We start from the raw sequence: 23,712 nt of genomic DNA on the forward strand, positions 1-23,712 counted from the left end.
GCCAAAATGCTCCAGAGAAGTGTGGCAGGACTGCTCTTGCTCTCTGCATGCGTGAACGATATAACGGACAGGGTGAGCAGCAGTCTGCGATGGTTTCCTGATGACGCTGATGGTGTACGAGAAAGTTTCATCGTTGAGTGACTGTAGGAGGACACACGATTACTTGGACGGAATTTCTGTTTCCTGTGATGAATAGCAGCTTGCTTTAAAGGTAGAAGAACGTAAGCTGGTCGAGATGAGTAGCAAAAGCAATCATGTAACGTTCGAATACAGTATTTGTCGTGTGCTGCCTGACGCAGTCACGTCAGTGAAATACGTAAGCGAAACGTCGCCAAGCTATGTGAAATGGAACGAAAACATAAGGTCAATTGCACGGAAGGTGAATAGTCGACTTCGGTTCCTTTGGAGAATTTTAGGTAACAGTACGTGACCGCATGTTGAAGACTTCTGCGACCCGTTTTTGAGTACTGCTCAAATCTTTGTGATCCCCACCAGGTCGAATTAAAGGAGGAGATCGAAACAATTCACAGGCGTGTCGTTACATTTGTATCTGTAGATTTTATTATCACGCAAGTATTACGAATTGGCTCTACGAATGGGAATACCTGGAGAAAGACGACGTTCTTTTCGGGGCCCGCTATTGGGAAAGTTTAGAGAACCTCAGTTACCACTGACTGCAGAAATCGTCTACTGTTCGCAACGTACCCCTCATTTAATGATCTTAATGACTAGATAACAGAGATCAGGATTCACTCGGAGCCATACACACAGTGATTTTCCTCTCGTCCAATTTGCGGGAGGAACAGGTAGTGGAATGTCCAATAGTGGTGATAGGCAACCTCCGCCACGCACAGGGCAGTGGATGGCGGTACATGTATGTAGATACAGATGTGGAGCAGAATATGTATTCTTGATGAGTTACGATGAGTGTAAACTGAGTGTGCTCCGTTACTGTCAAGGGCAGTGGGGCAACCAAACTTCTGCTGCAGTCACTCTTTCCCGGCTGCCGGTCCCACACCATACATGGTAGAGTTCAATCTGGCGGCAGGTGCCAGACTGGTCCGTGAAGCGTCGGCTGGTGCCTCAGTGTTGAGAGCACTTCCAGTAGGAGGCGATCTGGTCCGGTTTCAATCCTTCTACCGTTCAGGATTTCAGTTTGTCACAAATGACCACATACTCACTAAGGAATAAACTTTCCTGGAAAAGTTATTGAAGAGCTAGTCTGTGATGTAGATTACATGGCAAGAGGAAGCTACATAGTATTCCGAATCCGAATGAAAATTAACAATACGTTCACCTACGACAGACAACGTAATCTACTATGAGCAAATATCATGGCGATAATGGAAAGTGTTGCTCCATAAGACACCAGGCTGATATTTATCACATTTTCAGGAGATGTTCGTCACACAACGAGTATTAAACATTTAAACTTTCACTCCATTTAGAACTGATAACCATCATTAAAATTAGTGAGAGACGTGACCCCGGAGGACATGAATAAGCTATTCAGTTCGTTGAGATATGCAAGTATTCATCCTCTGATTTTTATGTTGAGGAATATTTTGCTGCGCTTCACACTTGTGCTGTGTCAGTTCATGAAGACCACCAATTTGCAAGTACAAGTCTTCCAATCGCATCCCAGACATGCTCCATGGGTGACATGAAGGACCATAAAGGCAAAGAATATTGTACATTGGTAAAGGTATTTAGGGAGTGAACTGGAATGTAGCAACTCTCTGTATTTGGCTGGAATAGAGCTTTTGGTACACTTTCCATGAAAGTTACAGAGACATATCCCATATGTTAAATCTCAGCTCCCAAAAACAACAACTTCTTCCTGATCTCTGTCCTACTTAGATACTGTTAATGCTCAGAGTCCATCTTGAATAGCAATAGCCAGTGTAGCGGTTTTTTAAAGTGGTTGTGAACCTGGCGAAATAGCAATTTGTTCATATGCCTGTCTTCAGATAGTCAGACGCTACCGAAAATTCTCGAACCCGAGTGAGCTATCAAACAGACTACAACTATGTTGGAAGAGTCTGCAGTCGGGAAATAAAGGCGAACATATGTTGGCAGCTTTATCGAGAGAATAGTAACATCTAAGACAGAGTCAGCAACCGGTAAGCCCACAAATAGCTCCTATATCGTGAGAGTTGGCGCCCACCCTTTATGTTGCCAACACCCCTTAACGAAGCTCGCGCGTCTCAGTCCTGGGCCTGTTAGTAACCACACATCATGTATGAGCAACCCCTCTTTCTGCGCGTTACTCATTAGCAAGTCAAGCCTGCTGTTAACTGTCCAGCAGCCAACCACTCTTTGTAATTGTTCGCTAAATTTATAGGCTCGAATATCTGCGATTTTGGATTTATAAAAGGATTGATTTACGAAGTTATTCTTTCATTAATGTGGCTTTATGTACAAACTATGGTGTTTACTGTTCTTTCCATTAAGTTCTCACTGTGTCAAGCTTTTGTTGTGTTAAGAGATTATTGTGTAAGTTCAGTGAAAGAGTGTAATTAAGTTTATGTTCCGAGATTGCACCGTTTACAGTGCTCATAAATCCGGAAAGAACCATTTAACTGTACAAACAGAGTAGTGTACATCAGTTGGATGATCCCTGAAAACTACGAGACTCCGAGGACTTGACAGGGTATACAGGCAGCGAACAGTTTCAGTATCACAACAGGTATTACCATTCTTGCCACATACTGCGAGCAATCGTCCTACCTTCAGGAAGAACCAAGTCAGTCGTGTTGTCGTACAGACTCGCTCGCCACACCATGATTCCGTGAGTTGGAGAGATGTGGGTCTCGAGAAACGCTGCATCCTGTGACCTTCCAGTAGACACGTTGACGCCTGTCTGTGGTCACAACAGACAGATGCGAGGTGCTTCAGCGGAACGTCACAGAACGCAAGTAGGTATCGGCGTTGACTCTGGTTTTACATAGCGCAGGCCCCTGTGCTGTATTTCATTTATCTCTATTCCTTTGCACTTAATTTTAGTCAACGTTTTAACTTCTTCAATTGCTCTTATCTTCTCTTCCTACCATTCTTTTCCCATTTGGAATCATTGTGAATGTGGATTTAATTGTTTGTATTTTTCTGTCGCATTGTTTGAACATATGAAAACTTCCGATTTGCCGCTCAAAGAACAAAGGTTGAAATAATCTATTTTTATTCACTGTTCACTTGTGTCAAGAAAGTATTTTCCTTTACAAGGTGTACATCACTTCGGATGTCAATCGTCACGTTAACATTTAAAACAAATTCTCATTGCACAAAATAAACTAAATGATGATTTGAACTTAAGCGGGGAGTATAACTAAAACGAAATTCAAACAAAATGAGAAATAAAATAATGAATACAGTAAGAAGGACGAAAATGTAAGATGACACAATGGAAGAAACTAAATCGGAATTAATACATAACAATAGTCAAAATCACATGAACATGGATTCCAAGTGGAAAAAACTCGTAGTAAGAAAAAGGAAAGCAAATGATGTATTTCATATGACAATTATTATGACATGACAAAGGAATAGCAAAAATTACATTTAAACCAATTAAAAGAATAAATATAGTGACCAAGGTCATTTCGATAAACATTTCGACGAATACTCGCAATCGCGGGACGCTAGCGATCCCACCGCTCAGAATTCTTTATGAATAGGGGACTGATAACTTGTTCCATGCTTGATGGCATCGATGTGTGCAAGATGCAAATGGCGTCCTGTGGTATAACCATCCATGCTGAATTCACCTACTTCCAAAGTTCAGCTGTGGTGGTTGGCACTGGGTCATAGTGCTGCACCTGTCTTTCCACCATACCCCACACATTTCCGATTGGTGACAAACCTGGTGATCTGGTGGGGCAGGCCAAAAGGCTGACATTTTGTGACACCAAGGAGGCACGTGTTGGTGCAGTAAAATATGGTCGTGCATTGTCTTGCTGAAAAATGATGTCTCTACAGATCCAACCCTTGGACCCCTCTCTTATATCCCTCGTTTCTTCGATGTATAGACTGAACAGCAGTGGCGACAGGCTGCATCTCTGCCTAACACTTTTGTTACAAGTAATCCGAGCACTTCGTTCCTTTTCGTTCACTCTTATTGTCCCTGCTTCATTCTTGTACATACAGTATATTACCAATCTTTCCCTATAGTTTACTCCTAGTTTTTACAGTATTTCGAACATCTTATCCAATTTTACATTATCTAACGCTATTTGTAGATCGACAAATTCAATGAGCGTATCTTTTATTTGACAAGTTTCTTTGGATGGCCACCCTCCGCAGAAAGCACAGAAATACTTCTTTTCTAAACAAAACAATTTTTCCTGCTGCACTGTAATTCATTTCTCCTAAACGCTTTTCACCGTTTTTACTATAAAGCATCTGCAGTGGGTCCTATAACGATACGTTTTCGTTATTATATGTGTTATTTTTAGATTATCAAACAGTTCGCTTAGCGTCTTTTAATGCAAACAAGTGATTACTTAGAGTTTGCTAGCATCTGCGTTTCCTCTAATGTGGTCTGGAGGTCGTACTACCACTTCATTTCCGAAATATAAGCATATTTTTATATTACGGACTTTTTCTTCACAGTGTTCACCGTGTTTACCTTTATTTTTGTGGTGCTATATTAATCTTTTGCACTAGTTATTGATAGTTGTTCGAAAAGTGTGCTTTCCAAAGACGTAAATGTTGTGAGTTCATTATGTCATTCAGGTGACAAAATAACATTACAAAATTAAAATAATACTCTGGAATATATAGAGATCACACTGGATAACACAGATAAGAGAAAGCTACACAGGTAAATCGCACTGCACCTGTCTCCTGAAGACAACCAAAAATCCACAAACCGAATCTTCTTTTCAGACAAATGCAGGATTTTAGGAAAATCTCTCACTTACAGGCTTGCAGGATGCACCCTAAAATTACTGTCTGAAAATTTAAAAGTGCAAGAAGACAGAACCACTAAAAACACTACGCAATCAATACTACAAATAAAAGATATAAAACTCCAGACACAGTAAAACTCCTCTCGTTTGATATAGGAAGCATGTATTCAAACATTCCAGTACCATAAATAATATAAATCATAGATAAAATCCTGAAAACTTATAGTCAACTCCCTGATGAACAGATCAATGAAATATTTATATTAATAAATCTCATAACAGGAGAAAATTACTTCCAATTATGAAAGTTATTTACAAGAAGATGGACTGCCAATGGGGTCCCCAGTTTCAGGAGTCATAGCAAATATATTTATGAACCACACTGAACAAATCATATTCACAAAAATAGTAGCAAAAGAATCAAAAAGTTATATTGGTTCAGGTACATGGATGAAATCCTTTGCTTATTAGAGAAACGACAAACAAAAATTGAAAAACTATATACTGACATCAACAAGGTAGAGAAAAATATAAAAGTCACAACTGAAAGAGAACACACTACATTTCATTACATTAATACTTGTTCCACAGATCATGAATTTGACATTTTGTAATGATGTGAAACGTTTCAGTTTAACGTAAGTTTTCTTTACACAACGTAATTAATATTTACTACAGATACCACTTCATATCTAAAAATTCATTTACCCAAATTAACTTTCTGAATACAACAATCAACAAACAAAACAGTATGTTTGAAATTTAACATAAACTCAAAACAACAAACATTATCGCTACCCAATCCTCGAACCACTGACACTCACAAATGCAAGCAGCACTTCGACATATGTTCCATAGGCTAGACACAGTGCTACTCTCGAAAGAAAACTACCAAAAAGAGCTTGACATAACAATGCACATAGCATAAAACAATGGTTACAATACTAGCATTGTCACAAAGTTAGATAACAAAATTAAATCTAAAATAATAGCCGAAAGCTCCAAACCACAGGCAACAACACATCAACCAAAACTCACTCAGTACCATATCACCTACAGAGAATAATCAGAAAAATATGAAAGAAACACAATATGGTACACAATGACATAGAAACACAAACGCATACATAAAATCACCAACAGTTTCAAAAGACAGGGAGTAAACATAGCATACACAATTGACAATGCTATACAAAAATACACCCCAAAAGACAAAAACAAAGACCTGTAGCAGAAAGCAGCTATATATCAACTACAGTGTAACAATTGTGGTGACAGATGCATAGGACAAACAGGCAGAACATTTAATGTCAGATACAAAAAACACATGAAAGCCTGGAAGCATGGAACAAACCACTCCAGATTTGCAGAACATCTAAGAGAACATAATCACAAGCCAACAACTCAAGAAGAAGACATAAAAATAGTTAGTAGCAACAACAAAAAACAACTCCAAATCTGGCAAGAAAATTATCACATACGGAAAACCAAAGCAGAAAAGAAAACCCTGTTGATTGATCAAGTACACAAGCCAGACGATTCATTGTTTAAACTAATAGAATAATATAATAATGCACCAAAAAAGGATTATAATAATAATAATACTACCCAACACCGTTTCACTCACTTGTCATAAACCCCTCCACCAAACACATAAAAAACTAATATCAGTTGATCATCGCGCTTTCAATCACTCTCTAACAGCTCTTACATTCATATTCAACACTCTTCTACTCAAACCAATGACACCCCCCCCCCCCCAAACACACACACACACATACACACTCACAAAGAGAGAGAGAGAGACAGAGAGAGAGACAGAGAGAGAGAGAGAGAGACAGAGAGAGAGAGAGAGAGAGAGAGAGAGAGAGAGAGAGAGAGAACATCATGAACAGACGTTACTTTTCAACAGATACTTCGTTAGGTTGGCATCAGGTTGGTAAACGAACCAAACAGGACGAAACGCATAATGAACGTACTCTGTTTTCTTCTTTAAAAGCACAGTTTTCGAAGAAAAATCTATAATTAGTGACAAAATAGTAATAGTGGGCCACAAAAATAAAGGCGAACATTGTGCACAGTCTAAAGAAAAACTTCGGAATATAAAAACGAGCTTATGGGTCGAAATGAAAAGACCACATTAGAGGAAACACACATACCTACAAACTTTAAGTAATTACTTGTTAAATAAAAATAGGCGACTTGAACTGCTGGATAATCTAAAAATAACACGTACAAAAACAAAATGTATCGTTCGAGATCCCACTGAACATGCCTTAGAGTATAAAAAGCGAAATGCGCTTGGCAGGAATAAATTACAGTGCAGCAGGAAAAGGAGCTTGTATTTACAAAACAAATATTTCTGTGATTGCTGCGGAGACCGGCCATCCAAAAAAACTTGTTAACCACATAATACGTTTATACGATTTGTTGACCTAGAAAAAGCATTCAGTATGGTAAAATTTGGCAAGATTTTCGAAATTCTGTGTAAAATAGGAATAAGCTATAGGGAAAGACTGGTAATATATTGCATGTAGAAGGCTGAAGAAGGGACAATATGACTGGATGACCAGGAACGAAGTGCTCGGATTAAAACAGGCGTTACACAGGGCTGCAGGCTTTCTCCACTGCTGTTCAATCTATAGTTAGAAGAGGTGCAAGGGTGGGATGAGAATTCAGGGCAAAAGGATATCAATGATAAGATTCACTGATAACTTTGCCATACTCAATGAAAGTGAAAGAATTATAGGATTTCTTGAATGGAATGAACATTTTAATGAGAACTGAATATGATGTGAGAATAAACCAGAAAAAGACTTATCAAATGAGAAGCAGCAAAATGAGAGTAGCGAGAATCTTAACAACAAAAGTGGGGATGACGAAGCAGCTGGGTTTGATTCCACTACCGTGCAAGAAAATTAACCCTGTAATGGAGTAAACAGTTTAGCAAAAGCAAAGAAAACATTTCTAGCTAAGAGACGCCTACTGAAATCAAACACAGGCCTCAATTTGAGGAATAAATTTCTGAGAACGCACATTAGGAGCACTGTGTTGTATGGTAGTGAATCTTTGACAGTGGGAACACCGTAACAGAAGAGAATCGGAAAGTTTGAGATGTGATGATACAGAATTATGTTGAAAACTAATCTGACTAATGAGATAAGGTATCAGGAGCTTCTCCATAGAATTTCTGAAAAAAGGAACCTATGAAAAACAGTGAGATAGAAACAGTACAGTGCTAAGAGATCAGGGAATACTCTGCACGGTACTGGAGGGAGCTGTAGAGTTAGACAGAGTTTCGAATACAGCCCGCAGGTAACTGAGGATGCCAGGTGCGAGTGCTACATTGAGATGAAAAGGCTGGCACAGAACAGTTGTCATGGTATGCTGCATTGAACGCATCAGCAGACATATTGCTCAAAGAAATACATCTTTAACGTCAACGTTAATGGAAATGTTACTTTTCGGTCCTGCTCTTGCAAACAGACTTGAAAACAAGTTTTATGTTATCTTTTACAGGCTACCGGCTTTAAATAGAAATTCGTCCATGAAATAGAAGGAATTGTTCAGAAAACGTTAGTTTAGATTGTATGTAAGACTTACTTTTCTACTTGGCCAACAGTTTAAGTTATTAGGGAAATTAGCTAAAAATTTTGTTTTTTGTATGTTCAACTAATTTCTGAGCTACAGATTTCTTTGATAATGGGCAAGAAAGTTTTTTTTTTGCCTTAGATGTTCTATGCATGGACATCGTGCTTTTTCTGAAATTGTGATGGATTATTATGACGAATTTTACTAGCGAATGTATGTATTGTGACTTCGTACTTAAAATACCTAGCTGTCTATGAGATACTATATAAAATCTGTGGATAAAAGCCACATAGTATTCCTACTGCTCGTTTTTGTGCAATCAGTACTTTCCTTCTAGGTTGTGAGCTAACCCAGAAAAATATCCAATAAGTGATTACTGACTCGATATTTGGAAACTGTCTCAGGAGTTTAGTCTGTTTGTTTCCAAGACTAGCAATTATACGAAGAGTAAAAGTAGCTGATCTTAAATGTTTGAGGAGTTCAGTAATATGCTTCTTTCAACCCACCTTTTCATCAAAAAGTTCATTAAAAAAATTGGACATTCTAGCCTATTTACTGAGTTCTGAGGATGTGCTACATCAACTGTCCATTTTGCTCTGTTTATTGTACAGATATGATTGTAGTACATATTCAAAACTTATGGAGAGTCCATGTACAGAGAACCAATTAATAATACTTTGAAAAAAACTTTGTTAACCATCTCTTATGTTGCTTTCACTCTAATAGGATTTATTACAACACTAGTATCATCTGCAAAATGTACCAATTCTGGTTGTTGAATGTTAAGGGGAAGGTAATTCACGTACGTAAGGAATATGAGTAGACACCAAATTGAACCCAGTGGGACTCCTTTTGTGATTTCTACTGAGTCAAAAGAATTCTATATCTTTCCAACACCATTTAACTTTTTCTGCATAGCTGTTACCATTTTGTTTGCTTGATACAATTCAAACCAGCTGTGTCTTTAGTCATTTTTCTGAAGAGTAACATGATCTACATAATCAAACATCATGGAAAGGTCACCAAAAGTACCAAGTGGGTAAATTTTATTCCTGTTATTCACTAATGGGCGCAATAGGAACACGTAAGGTACACTCAGTCACTGTTGCTTTTCATGGTTGTCCTTCCTTTATGTCCAAACTTGTTTCATCCTTTCAAAATGAAGTCTCTTTCTTTTATCACACCATGGTGTTCCAGACTATATCTAATTTTCCTCTGACAAAGTCTCCGATCAAATATCTTTTGTCTGAATATTTTTCTATCTGTAACGTCTGCCTGAGCTATACTGGCTACTTAAAAGAGCATCGTTAATCGCAGTCATCCGTTTAATTGGCTCAGATTTGGAATTACTTCCGTTTTCGTAGAATTCTACTATTTTTTTGTTAACCTAGTGGGTGCAATTCTTTCAATGTGTCCATAAAATTTAAGTCTTCGTTTTCTCATCTCACCACATATGACTATGTATTCTTCTATTTCGTTGTTACTTCTCAACCTATAAGTTTCTCCATCAGTAATTTTGGGACCTAAAATTTTCTAATAACCTTTCTTTCTTTATTTTAAATTTCTTCAATACCCCTCTTTCTATTTAAAATTAAACTTTATGCTCCATAAAGGCATTCATGTTTGATTACAATGCTGTAATGCCTAAGTTTACTGAATTGAGAAAATTATTTTTTATTGTCAATATTTTGTGTTAATCTGAATGCAGTTGCCATTTTGTGACAGCAAACTTCGTTTGCAGCTTTTTTCAGACCGTTTTATGTATGATTTCCCCAAAAATATATAAATTGAGAAACCCTTTTCATTTATTGTGTTCAAATTCTTTGTTGCCTCTTTGTTGCATATCATATATTCCGTTTTTTGTGATGTTTGTAGTGCTACTTTTTCTGCAACTTCTTCAAGAATTTCGATTTGTTTCTGAGCTGTGATAATATTGGTAGTTAAAACTGCCAGATCATCTGCAAAGCTGAAGCAGTCTATTCTAATATTACTTCTACCTAACATGATTGATTGATCTATATTTTGATTTGACTTTTACTTTCGCCATTGTGTAATTATCTTTCCCAATACACAATTAAACAATAATATGTAGAGTCCATCTCCCTGTCTAACACGAGTCCTTATATCAAATGGTTCAGAAATTTCTCCCACGAAATTAACTTTAGAGCATGGTGGCGGTTAAAATCTCCTTAATCAGTTTTAGAGTTACAGGCTGCTTAGTATTCACCAATTATAGGTTGTAACTGTTTTTTGGGCTGGATGAAGAAAATATTGCGAGAGAACTTTGTATATGAGTGGAAGTAGAGAGCTTCCTCAGTAATTATTAACATTGGCTGTATCCCCTTTTTTATTCAGTGGATGGATTAAGGTGGTTTTCCAGTCCTTATGTATTTTCTAAATTTGCCAGATATGTGCTATTTGATGCCTGATTTCAGTTATAGTGTTACCGCCAGCTCATTTTAGCAGTTCTGCAATTATACAGTCTTCCTCAGATGCTTTGTTGTTTTTAAGTCTCCTAAATTGTTTAGTTATTTCGATTTCGTAAAGTTCTTTAGAGTTATGGTTGGTGTTATTAGCTTGCTGTGGTTGGAATTGATTCGCTGGTTCTGGACAGTTTAATAGTTTTTCAAAATAATAAACAAGTATCTTATAGTTATCCTCATTGTTAAGACCCAAACTGCCATTTTCACTTTGGAAACAAAGACTTTAAGGTTGGCATCCAGTTAGTTTTGTTTTGAACGTTTTATAAAAGTTTCATGTATTGCTCTTTTGAAAGTCTTTTTTGGTTTCTAAAAGTTGGGCATTTTTGTAGTTTCTTTTAGTCCATTGGATTAATTTAGATGTTTCTTTTCTTACGGTTAGCAAGTTGTGGTACATATTTTTAGTTTTCTTACTATTCCAATTTTTTAATGCCTCATGCCTACACTTAGCTGCTGCTTCACAATCCACATTCCACCAAGGATGTTTTTGTTTCTTTTGAAGTGGAATTAAATTTCGTGCTTTTGATCTGCTTTCTTTTGGGATTTGGCAATTGTTGGATTGTCTTTAATCAAGTATGCCTGTTAGCGTTTGAGTTATTTCAGCAGTGTCAAAGTTTGGGAAAACTTCTTTGTTTTGAAGAGTTTTTGAAGTTGAAGTTTTACTTTTATTCACATTAAATAACGCTCAGAATCAATGTTAGCCCATTTCCTAACTTGAACATTTAAAATTTCCTTGTAGTTAGGGTTTTAAATTGCTACAAGATAGATTTGAAATTGCCCAAAAATGTATTGGATTCCTGCCAAGTTGTTTTTGTTTAGGAGGGTTCTTTTTAAAATATCTGCATGTTTCAACAAGTCTTTGGCAAATTTGGTTTGTCGATATATGCTTAGGAAATCTTATATATTTTCTCCTTATCTAATTAAGAATTAAAATCACCCATTAAAATTTTAACATGGTTGGAGGGAATTTTCTAGATGATGCTTTCTAACATTTCCCCAAGCTTCTTTAACTTCAGGTTTTTTTACGGTTATCGATGTTGGCTGGCATATGAGAATTAATCAAAGTGTATGCTTTATTTATGCATCTAAGACAAATTGTCATTCATGTATTATTGATGGGTTTAACCTCTGTTATTGAGTTAAAAACATTTTTCCAGGCTGAAAAAGTAACTCCCAGATGTGGTATATCATTAAATATTCTCTTATCATATTTACTTTCGAAAATGTGATAATTGCCAGAATCCATGGAGTTGTTGTCCGTCATTTGTCTTACTTGAAGTGCCAAAATTGGAATCTTTTGTTCTTTATTTGTATCTCTGAATGTATGAAATTTACTTGATTGCAAGAGTGTTGCAAAAATTGTATTTGCTTTGGTTTTAAGTTGGTTAGAGGACTCGGACTTCCTCTGTTGAAGCACATTGCATTTTAATCGGGCCACCACAGAATCCAAAAGACCAGTACTGGTGGTGGATTGACCACCTGAGGTAATAGTGTCATTATCAGAATGCTCTATGACTACTGTACCTGGAATCAGAGTGTTAAGACTGGAAGGGTTACTTCCACTGGTGAACAGACACTAGCCACTTTGCCACTTGCTACAAGACAGGTACAAAGTGGATTTGGTTTTGTTTTGCCTTGGTCTGGTACTGCTTATTCTGTATTCGCAACTGTCCACCACTTCTGGTTGAATGTTCACTATCCGCCACCTGTGACCTGTCCAATACCCTGGGCAAGGTCTGCTTCTTAGACTTTTAGTTACAATGTCTTGAAGACTGGAGGCCAAATTTTATTATATAATGCTTGTGATATTTGTTGGGAGAGTGTATATACAGTATTCTCGGTTGATCGTCCTTTCTAGAATTCAAACTGCGAGATACTATGTAAACTTTGAAAATATTGTTGATTACAGTACTTTCTCTAATATTTGGGAAAACGATGTCAGTTAGCTGCTTGGTAATTATTTCTTTCTTATCACCATTCTTATGAATAGGTTTAACTATGGCATATTTTAATATGCCTGTAAAAGTTGCATGTACGAGGGCTGGATTACATATGTCATTAAGGACTTATTAAGTTTAAGCAACTCCTCAAAATTCTGTTTGACACTGAATCAACAACCAGTATGCTTTTGTTTTCTAGGACATTTCTAGTTCTGTTAATTAGTGTGAAGGATGTTGGTGCTACTTCTAGTTGCCTGAAGCTTTGTAGGATGATATTTTAATATATTCCCTTGCTTCTTCAACTGAACCATTTAATCCTATTTTAGAAGCTACCTTTAGCAACTGATTATCAAATATACTCGCAAAGTGCGAATTATCAGCTACAACATTGTCATTAAGATTAATTGTTACGATATACTGACTGTTTGTTGAGTCACCTATTTGAGTTTTGATGTCATTATGTGCATTATTAATTTCTCTAAGGATGTACATACTCCTGGAAATTTTAATGACTTCCCTTAAAATGTTACTGAATTTTTTGCAATATCCACGTAATGTCAGATCTGGGCTTATTCTGTCCTTTATATAAATTTCGCTCTTCCTCTTACATGAGAGGATAACTCTCTTACTTATGCAGAGCTAACTTTTTAATGGATCTTATGGATAATTTCTTACCGAAGAAACTTTAAAATTTGAAAAGAACCTGCTATGGAATAAACTGAATTTGACATTAGCACAATGGTAGGAAACCCTGGTGCAGGCGACACATTCTTGAATATTGAGTTCATGAACATAAGAAGTTAATTCTACTACAATAACTGTGAATTAAGTTAACATCACACTGTAATATTACTCGAACAAAAAAAACTAAGGGCCAGTTTCTGTGTACCTTAAACATAGTATTACATTCAAATTTAAGACGTTTGCATAAGTATTAAGTGAAGAATTTAGAATGTTTTCATTAGACATACATTTAGTGGAGCTGTATATATTTAGGGGATTAAAGGCACTTGTGATCTGAAGTTTATAGAATTTTACTATTATTGTCTAGATAAGCTTTGTAGAAATAAGCAAGAAGTGTTTGAGTTGTCTTAAGAAAGTCAGTTCCGGGGTTCCATGCAGCTGTTGTGAGAGATGGTTATATGGTGGGGGGGGGGGGGGAGGGGGAGTGTAGTGGCATGCGAATTGGGAGTTAAATGAATCTCTTCCACAGTAATGCAGAATATGTTCTACCTTTCATTTTTTTTTCAAAACGCGTGAAGTCCATGTACTGCATGTGTGATCTTAGACCCAATTTTTCGGGTATACATGTTTTGAGTTTCAAATTTATTTCAAGTGCATTACATTACTATACTAATAGTATACACATATGTTACTGTTCAACGTAACTTAAGTGAGGCTTGTGATCCGAAGTTAGTAGAACATTACTACTATTGTCTAGATAAACTTTGTAAAACTATTGTAAAGAACAATAAGCGAGAAGTGTTTGGGCTGTTTTGAGAAATTCAGTTCTGGGATTCCATGCAGCTGTTGTGAGAGATGGTTACGTGTGGGGGGGGGGGAGGGGGAGGGGGAATGTAGTGGCATGCAAATTCGGAAGTTAAATGAATCTCTTCCATGGAACTGTAGAATATGTTCAAGGGATAGGAAAATAGCTGAACAGAAAGGAAAGATTAGAGCCCTTAAGGCTGAACTGGATAGTACTAAGGAGGAACTGATGTCTGGTAAGGGGAGAAGTGGTAGCAGGGTGACCTGGGGCCACAGGAAGAGAACAGTAACTGACAGTTTCATCATTGGCAGAAATAACACATTTGCCTTGCTACCTAAGTTTACTAAGCAAGAGGCTCAGGTAGATGTAAGACACTCAACAGATTTTCACCAGGAAACCAACTGTTTCGAAAACAGAAGAGTAGAAGGAAAGTTCAATAATTAGGTAGTAGCCATGGAAGAGCTGTGGGCCAGATCTTGCAGGAGAAATTAGGTTACACATACCAAGTCACAATTTCTTTTTCAAACCAAGTGCATGTCTTAGCCAAATGACAGACAACGTAGGAATAATGTGCAAGGGTCTTACAAAGCTCGATCATGCTGAGAGCAGGAAACAGCATTGATAGGGAAGAGATCTATAATATTCAGTGTCACCTGGTAAAAATAACATCCGCAGTGAGTCACAAAAATGTTGGCTTGGTTCTTGCTCTCATGTGGTATGATCAGCCCATTGGAAGAGATCTGTCAGGAGGGTCAATACAGAGCTAGATCAGCTACTTTGGGCAGCTTCTTTGTCAGGCATAGGTTTGGTTCCTGTTGATGCTATTTGTAGGTGGGTCTTCACAAGGCATCGCTGCATCGCAGTAGGAAATGGAAGGATAAACAGGCTGAGATGACAGAAAAATCTTTGCGGGGGAGAGAAAGTAATGGGAGTACCACTTTTTTAAAACTAAGATTAGTGTCTAATGATTTAACATCGAACGAAATTATGCTCAATGAGAAGCTTGGAAAGGCAGGTACAAAAGATATCAAAATATCACAAGATTCTAATCAAGGTACAATGAAAAATAATGTTAGCACGTTATAGGACTCTTATAAAAGCACTGTGAAAAAGAATGTTAGTACTCGTATATTCCATCAGAATATCAGGGGATTATAAAACAAAGTAGATGAGCTTCTTGTTTGATCAGAAAATTTAGAAACAGAGAATAGAATAGATGTACTATGCCTGTCTGAAAATCGTATAGTCACAGTTATGTAAAAGTTAAATGTAGGTGGATATAAGCTTATGGCCGTGAAAGGATAGACACTATGGAGAGAAGAGGACTCGCCATATATGTTTAAATTTGTCATACCGTGAAAAACTTAGAAACTAAAAAGTTTTTGTATAAACAAGACAGAGAAGCATGAGTGTGTGTGTGTGTGTGTGTGTGTGTGTGTGTGTGTGTGTGTGTGTGTGTGAGCTTAAAGTAAATAACTTGTACTCCTCCCAAACAGGACATGAAGGCCCAATGGCTACCGACCGGTCGCCGTGTCACCCTCAGTCAACAAGTGTCACTGGATGTGAATTTGGAGGGGCATGTGGTCAGCACACCGCTATCCCAGCGGTATGTCAGTTTGCGATACTGGAGCCGCTACTGCTCAATCAAGTAGCACCTCAGTTTGCCTCACAAGGGCTGAGTGCACCCCGCTTGCCAACAGCACTCGGCAGACTGGATGCTCACCCGTCCAAGCGCTTAACTTCGGTGATCTGACGGGAACCGGTGTTACCACTGCAGCAAGGCCATTGGCTGTAACTAAATATGGCAAAATTATAAATGTAGCTGTCTATAGGTCTGCACTGGGAAATTGTCAACTATATCTGAAAAACTTGGGTTCTTTGTTGTGATATCTGTCAGGCAGAGGGAAGGAAATCATTATTAGTGGAGATTTGAATGTAGATTGTTTGAAAGAAAACTTTACCTCGAAGTAACTCTTGGTTCTTTCAATTTGACACAAACTACTGATTTTCTTGCTTGGGTGGTACAGGAAAGCAGCAATGATAGAAAAATTTTTATAGACCAAGGTACATTTAATCAAATAACACTTTTTCTGTTAAGAATGATCAGTCCGAGAATTATGCACAGATCGTTACAGTATATGGCATAGCTCCATACAGTAATGCAGAACAGTCCTGCAAAGCATTACCTCCTGTTAACGTTTCAACAACTGCAAATTTTAAGGAAAGCTTGAAACAGTTAGACTGGGATTAGGTGTACAGGGTATCTGATGCTAATTTAAAATTTAACCTAATTCAGGGGCTTTTGTGAGTATATTTGAAAACGGTTCCCATAAGAAAAAAGTGAACCATAATTGTAGGAAACCATCAAAATGGCATGGCTTAGTAAAGGGATAAAAATATCTTCTAAACAGAAAACGGATATATTTCTAGCTAGAAGGAGTAATTATACAGAAACAATCAAATAACATAAAAACTAATTCACTGAGTCAAGAAAAGTTATTAAAAATTCCAGACGTATGCGCATTATGACTGAGATTAGATATAGTAGCGGCAGCAATTGAGAGATTTATACCAAATAACTTAACAAACGACGGAGCTGATCCTCCTTGGTACGTAAAACGGGTCCGAACACTGTTGCGGAAACAACGAAACAAGCATCACAATTTTAAACAGACTTAAAATCTCCAAGATTGGGGATCGCTTACAAAAACTCGAAATTTATCGCGAACATCAGTGCGACATGCTTATAACACTTTCCACAACGAAACGTTGTCTCGAAACCGGGGTGAAAATCGAAAGAGATTCTGCTCGTATGTCAAATGTGTTAGCGGAAAGAACCAAACACTGCCTTCTCTGCGCGATAGTGACTTACTAAATACAGCCTTCCGAAATGCCTTCAGAAAGGAAAACGAAGCAAATATTCCAGAATTCGAATCAATAACAGCTGCCAACATCCGTATTCATGAAAGGTAGTAGGAGTAATCCACTTAATTACAGGCACATATCGTTAACGTCGATATGTAGCAGGATTCTGGAACATATGTTGTGTCCGAACAGCCTCGAAGTAAACGGTCTATCGTTAAATAGTCATAATTGGTTCAGAAAACAAAGTTCTTTTGAAACACAACTAGCTCTTTATTCGCATGAAGTGTTGAGTGCTATTGACAAGGGATTTCAGATTGATTCCGTATTTCTGGATTTCCGGAAGTTTTTTGATCTGTACCACACAAGCGGCTTGTAGTGATATTGCATGCTTATGGAATGTCGTCTAGCTATGTGACTGGATTCGTGATTTCCTGTCAAAGACGTCACAGTTCGAAGTAACTGGCGAAAAGTCATCGAGTAAAAGAAAAGTGAATTTTGGCGTTCCCCAAGATAGTGTTACAGGCCCTTTGCTGTTCCTTATTTATGTAAACGATTTGGGAGACAATCTGAGCAGCCATCTTAGGTTTTTTGCATATGACGCTGTTTTCGTTTATCGACCAGTAAAGTCATCAGAAAATCAAAACAAATCGCAAAACGATATAGAAAAGATATCTGTATGATGCAAAAATTGGCAGTTGACCCCAAATAACGAAATTGTGAGGTCATCCACATGAGTGCTAAAAGGAATTCGTTAAACTTCGGTTACACGATAAATCAGTCAAATCTAAAGGCCGTTAAATCAACTAAATAACAAGGAATTATAATTACGAAGTACTTAAATTAGAAGGAACGCATAGAAAATGTTGTGGGAAAGTCAAACCAAAGAATGCGTTTCATTGGCAGATCTCCTAAGGAGATTGGCTACACTACGCTTGTCCGTCCTCTTTTAGAATACTGCTGCGTGGTGTGGGATCCTTACCAAATACGGCTGATGGAGTACATCGAAAAAGTGCAAAGAAGGGCAGCACGTTTTGTATTACGGCAAAATATGGGAGAGAGTGTCACTGAAATGATACAGGATTTGATGTGGATATCATTGAAAGAAAGGTGTTTCTCGTTGCGACAGAATCTTCTCAGGAAATTCCAATCACCAGTTTTCTCCTCCGAATGCTGAAATATTTTGTTGACACCGACCTACATATGGAGAAACGATCACCACGATAAAATAAGGGAAATCAGAGCTCATACGGAAAGCTATAGGTGTTTGTTCTTCCCGCTATACGAGATTAGAGTAATAGAGAATTCTGAAGGTAGTCCGATGAACCCTCTGCCAGGCATTTAAATGTGATTAGCACCTCTGAGAACTAAATTAAGGCAATTTTCAATTTTGTTAAAAGAGAATCAGGGCAACTGAGAGCACAGAAAGGCTATCTTTCTATAAAACTCAATGAAAAGTTTGTTAGCAAGAAGTGAAAAACGGAAAATATTATAATAAATAATTTTTTTAAGTGTGGTAAAGCAAATAGGATCCAGCTATTCACTAGAAAATGCAAGGCTGTGTAATGGAAAAGGCAATACCTATTCAATCTGATAAAACTGAAATTTACCCCAGCCCTCCTACTGAAAGTATGAAAATGATAAATTCACTCAGAAGTGAAAGCTCACATGGAACTGATGGCATTTCCAACAGAGTACTAAAAGCTTGTTCCCCACAGGTAAGTGTGATTCTCAGCCACATATGTAGTAGCTCACTGAAAGGGAGCATTTTTCCAGATAAAGTGAAATATGTAATTGCTAAATCACTTCATAAAAAGGGGGTCAGGTATGATGCTAACAACTGCTGCCCAATCTCACTTCTGACAGTTGTATCCAAAATTCTTGAAAGAGTAATGTATTCAAGTGTAATTTAACGTATTACTAAAAGTGATGTACTAACAAAGTGTTAGTTGGATTTTCAGAAAGGTTTTTCAGCAGAAAATGTTATGAAAGCTTTCACTGATAAAATACTGAATGCTCTGAGTAAGTGAACATCGTCCATTGGGATATTTTGTGATCTCTCAAAAACTCTTGACTGTGTGAATCATGAAATTCATCTAGATAAACCGAGCGAGGTGGCGCAGTGGTTAGACACTGGACTCGCATTCGGGAGGACGACAGTTCAATCCCGCGTCCAGCCATCCTGATTTAGGTTTTCCGTGATTTCCCTAAATCACTCCAGGCAAATGCCGGGATGGGTCCTCTGAAAGGGCACGGCCGACTTCCTTCCCTAATCCGATGAGACCGATGACCACGCTGTCTGGTCTCCTTCCACAAACCAACCAACCAACCAACCATCTAGATAAGCTTAAGTATTGTGGTATGAGAGGGACAAAACACAAATTGTTCAGCTCATATGTAGCTGGAAGAATGCAGAAGTTTGAAATTAATAGCAAAAATCACAAGTCTCCTCTAAGTGGGGTGGTATCAAGAATGGTGTCCCACAGCGTACAGTTTTGGGTCCCTTGTTGTTCTTATTATATATTAATGACTTGATTCATGAGCATAATAAGCAAGCTCTTTTTGATGATGATACAAGTATAGTAATCACACCCAACAAGCATGAATTAGTTGAGGAAAACGTAAATAATGTCCTCCAAAAAATTAAGTGGTACTCTGCAAATGGACTGTCACTAAACTTTGAGAAAACACAGTACATAAAATTCTGTGCAGTAAATGGCATAACAGCATTGATAAATAAAGACTTTGAACAAAAGCCTGTCACTAAGGCAGAATATTCAAAATTTCTGTGTGTGTCCACTGATGAGAAATTGAATTGGAAGAAACACATTGATGATCTGCTGAAATGGTTAAGCACAGCTACCTACACTATTAGGGTTATTGCGAATTTTGGTGATAAACGTATCAGTAAATTAGCCTACTATCCCTATTTTCATTCACTGTTTTCATGAGGCATCATATTTTTGGGGTAATTCGTTATTAAGAGAAAAAGTATTCATTGCACGAAAGTGTGTAATCAGAATGATAGTTGGAGCCCACCCAAGATCACCTTGCAGATATTTATTAAGGAACTTGGGATACTAACAGCACCTTCGCAATACATGTATTCACTTACGAAATTTGTTATTAATACCCATCTCAGTTCAAAAATAAAGCCAAAGTACATAGGAACCAACTCTAGAAGAAACGATGATTTTCACTATTGTGGGTTAAATCTGACATTGGCACAGATAGAGGTGCTCTATGTGCCCACAAATACCTTTGGTCATTTGCCAAACAGCATTAAAAGTCTGACAGACAGCCAACATATATATATATATATATATATATATATATATAGTGTAATCAATACTTATGTCAAATTGACATGTTCCACAGCATTAAAAATGTTGTGTTCATGATCTATGCAACAAGTATTAAGCATCCATTTTTGTACATACCTCACCCAATACCACCTCTTCTGACTCACTGCAGCCAGTTGTCATTAATGAATAATCTCAGTAATTCATATAAACCTGCCTCATGACTGTCAAATGCAATATTCTTTATATCAGTTATTGTGCTTCTAGATCATATTAATAGTTTCAGCCTAAGTACTGTTTACAAAAATGATATGAACCTTTGTCCCACTATCTTATCTTACTGCACGAGTTGAAAACTGACTGCTGAAATTGGTGTAAAACACCCAAATAATAATTGCAGTTAAGTTTTCCTATCGAAATCTTTCATGAAACCTTTGTTGCAGTCTCCACAAACTACTGACTCTTTCTTCATGTCAGACAAGTAGCCCAGTAATGCATCTAGTTGTATCATAAATAACTAATAAGTTTCATAGAGGGGATACGTAAACTGTTACAATTACCAGACAAGTATTCTTAACCAACAACTCACAAGCACATGTTTCTAGGTTCTAAGCTACACTGAAAGTATTTGTTTCATTGTTTTTCACTTTGTGTCCAACTTTTACATATGCTGCAAGCCGTCATTTTTCCTTGTTAACTTTGCATGGAAGTGATGCTAGAGAAGAACGCCTGATATTCAACTTCTCCTTCCCTGTGCTTATGTGGTATTCAGAGGAGCAGAGAACATCTGTCAGTTCAGAACTTTCCACTCCTGCTAGCCACACAGGAAGTAATGTATCTTTCTACCCCACCTCCTAATGTTCTGATGGAACAAATTCATATCATTTTTCTGAAAACTTCTTCTTACATTAGGTCCTGTTTTGCTTTAATTTCTGTCAGTAATGTATGTCTGTAATGTGAATCTAACGAAAGAATATATGTCCCTGTGTCTCTAGTAATCGCAGGGATTTTGCCTCGTGTGTTTGTGCCCGCACCCCCACTCCTTTTTACGCCGTGGCCAGAGTGATGTGTGAAGTGGAGTGTGGAGCGTTGAACGCTGTTTCCACCTCAGTGTGGAACACAAACGTGTTTAATAATTCGGAAGTCTCCTGGCGGCAAGCGTTTTGGGAGGGGCGTGCAACTGGCAGAGAAAGGTGTAATAGGCCTTGCGAGCGCAACGCGAACCAGTCTGTGTTTCTCGAGCGCACAGCGAGCGCCGAGCCATGTCCTTACTAAGGAACTGTCACATCAGTAGAAGAAATGCCATATATTTAGCAATCCAATTATTCTCAGTATAAAAATAGGTCGGTTGGGACCAGTAAATGGAGTGTAAGAACAATGAAGCTTAATACTGCTGGCAAGTAAATAACTTTAATGTGTCGTTCTGTTCTGTCTAAACTCATTCATAAAGAAGTGTCGTAAATTTCCTGGCACTACTTCTGTTTGATGCAGATGTCTGGATTGTGTATTATTATTTTCGTTTAAAATAAAATTTTAAAACGCAAAAATGTTGTCGAACTGATTTTCACTTACGTCAAGGTAATTATTTGTTTTTCCTCTGGTGATACTGTTAAATGGAAACTGATACAGAATACTCTCAAGCGTGCATGTACCTTTTTCAAAACATAATCAAATGCAGTCACAGACATTCTTGTGCGTTCATGGAATTTATCAAGATCTAATCGTAAGGTCTCATAAAATCTACTGAACTCTCTAAATAATTATTTCTGTTTCACTAGAATACTTGGACCTTATCTTATAATGAATAAACCGACTTTCAGAAATGTATGTCATTCAAGTGTCAAATTGGACCACAATGCATCGGACTATGTTGTTTGTCTACACGTACAAGAACTGCTGCACAACCTTGATCTTGCGAATTTCAAGAAGCAGTTTGGTAAACAATATTTGTACCCTCAGTGTAGAACTTGATAATAAAAAACTGTTCCATTTAGGCCTACAATCATTATGTTTTTCAATTTCTGTTTTGGTTTGATAAAAGTGGTAACATGAATAGATGAATACACTGTATGCGTTGATGATGCGTAGATGAATGCACTGTGGTTACTAGGGAGACTTCTGTAGAAAACAGTTTAACGGGCCAGATGAAAATAAATTGCAAATCCCGCTGCAATTCTGGGGGAACCCTGTGGCCCAATATATCAGTAATAATGAAGAACTGAAACTGAAACTTGCCAAAGGATTTTATTTCTTTACTTAAGTTGTCCCTGATATATCAAAAAGTACAGTGAACAGCATACCACCTTTTGTACAATCTCTCCGTTTCTCTGATTGTACAGAGTGAAATAGTGAATCTTCCAATACAAATATGTTTTAACGCATCAGTAATACTGACTTTGACAAGGAGTTGGCAATGTTCTCCAAGTCATCAGGGTTACGAAATAATTTTATTTGATCAGTTCTACGCTGCAGCAAAAATGCAGTATTGTTCCTTTAGAAAAAACAAATTTGATACCTGTTTACCCGCAGACAACGACAGTGTGAAAACACACAGGAGGAACAGGGAGGAAATCCTTTAGTAAGTTTTCATTCTAGTGGTTCATTATTAAAAATGGGATGGGTTATAGGATTCCGCCAACATTAGAACACAAATTTTTTTTTGTTTTTGTTTGAATAGTTAACCATTTCTCATCTGAAAAAGCATCTATTATGAGCAACAGTTACATTTGTCTTGTTCAAGGTTTTCTTATGCTTCTGTTGCCAAAACACTGGATGCACACATGTTCAGAAGAAAAACAGAACACCTTGGATAACTAGAGATAGGACGTTCATATTCACAGGACACGTAAATTTGTATGTTCCGCAGAAACGATTACGATTTCAACCATGTCGCCCTGCAGATTTAGGGTCTACATCGATGTCGCAGTGCAACATCACCAACAACAAAATGTGCCTGCGGCTCTCGCTGTGAACGTAGTAGATCAGTGTTACTTTGGCAGACATGCAGGATGCCTCGCAAACGTATGCGTCATCGTCAAATCAGTGTTTTTAAAAGAGGGAGTATTATTGGCATTAGATACATCCCTCACGGAAACTGCTGGTCGTGGGCGACAAGCTGCTTCAGCAGTGCAACGGGTGTCT

The 23,712-nt window shown here is 37.6% G+C and overlaps 1 protein-coding gene across 1 annotated transcript in view; it reads right to left on the reverse strand.

The window, feature by feature from the left end:
* LOC124595363 overlaps nucleotides 1–23,712 on the reverse strand; it is a 186,018-nt gene that overhangs the window by 86,449 nt on the left and 75,857 nt on the right. The window lies entirely within an intron of this gene.

The sequence above is a fragment of the Schistocerca americana genome, chromosome 2 (assembly GCF_021461395.2).
Source record: "Schistocerca americana isolate TAMUIC-IGC-003095 chromosome 2, iqSchAmer2.1, whole genome shotgun sequence".
Lineage (NCBI taxonomy): Eukaryota > Metazoa > Arthropoda > Insecta > Orthoptera > Acrididae > Schistocerca > Schistocerca americana.